The 1,194-nt window shown below is 32.0% G+C and overlaps 1 protein-coding gene across 1 annotated transcript in view; it reads left to right on the forward strand.

Moving 5' to 3' along the window:
• Positions 1–1,194, forward strand: part of LOC111679326 (vacuolar protein sorting-associated protein 13D) — a 476,071-nt gene that overhangs the window by 267,933 nt on the left and 206,944 nt on the right. The window lies entirely within an intron of this gene.

Consider the following 1,194-nt stretch of genomic DNA (forward strand, 5'->3'; position numbering starts at 1 on the left):
TATAACAGACTAACTAAAGCACATCAAACAGCAGCAGAGGGATTTTTTCTGGATTTAAAAGAAAGAGTTTTTAAAGTTGCCATTAGAAAAGATATAAAAATTGACTTACCAGAGAATTTGCATGAAGAGATAATTATAAAACCTAGTTTTTTACAGCAAGAATCAGGAACAATTAAAACAATGTCGCAGACAGTAGTGGAATTTTTGAATTCAGCCTCAAGGCTTATTACAGATTTTGATGGAAAATCTGAAAACTTACGATCTTTTCTTGATTCATTGGCTTTGGTCGACTCAATAAAGGGAAGCCACGAATCCACAGCAGTGTCTCTTATAAAAACTAAACTAAAAGGAATTGCTAGAAATTTAATTAACAATGAAGCGACCATAGCAGAAATTGTTGGCAAATTAAATGATAATGTTAAGGGAGAATCGGTGGAAGTATTATCAGCAAAAATAATGAACATAAGACAAAATAATAAAGCAGCAAATGCATATTGTACATTTTGAGATTACAAAATCTTACAAAATCATTACAATCTTAACCTCAACTTAAGCATTTTCATAAAACTACAGATTAATCAAACTAAAGAATTAATAACATTGCTGGTAGACACAGGTGCAGACATATCCTTGCTAAAACTCCAGTATGCCTTTAAAAATTAAATACTAAACATATAACAACATTAAGTGGAATAGGTGAAGGCAAAATTAGATCCCTTGGTACGATATTTTTTGATCTAAGATACACGCAGTTTTTGATTCCTCATCACTTTCACGTAGTGAAAGATGAATTCCCGATACCATGTGACGGTATTATAGGAATGGATTTCATTAAAAAATATAACTGCATTCTTGAATTTAGCCAATATCATGATTCTTTTATTTTAAGGCCTGAAAACATTCCACAGCAGATAGAAGTACCAATTATATCTGCTCACAGCGATATTACTTTGCCAGCCAGAGCAGAGGTCGTTCGTCAAGTGAAATTCACTCATGCTGAACAGGAAATATTGGTTCCAAATCAGGAGCCCCAAGAAGGTGTATTTATAGCTAACACATTGGTTAAAACTGACAAAGTGTTTATTGGGATTTTAAATACCAATAATTGCCCTGTAGTATTAAAGCAATCTAATATAAAAACAGAAAATTTTACTGATTATGATATAGTCACAAATAATAACATAAACAATGGCC

This window comes from Lucilia cuprina, chromosome 5, assembly GCF_022045245.1.
Source record: "Lucilia cuprina isolate Lc7/37 chromosome 5, ASM2204524v1, whole genome shotgun sequence".
NCBI classification, from domain to species: Eukaryota; Metazoa; Arthropoda; class Insecta; order Diptera; family Calliphoridae; genus Lucilia; species Lucilia cuprina.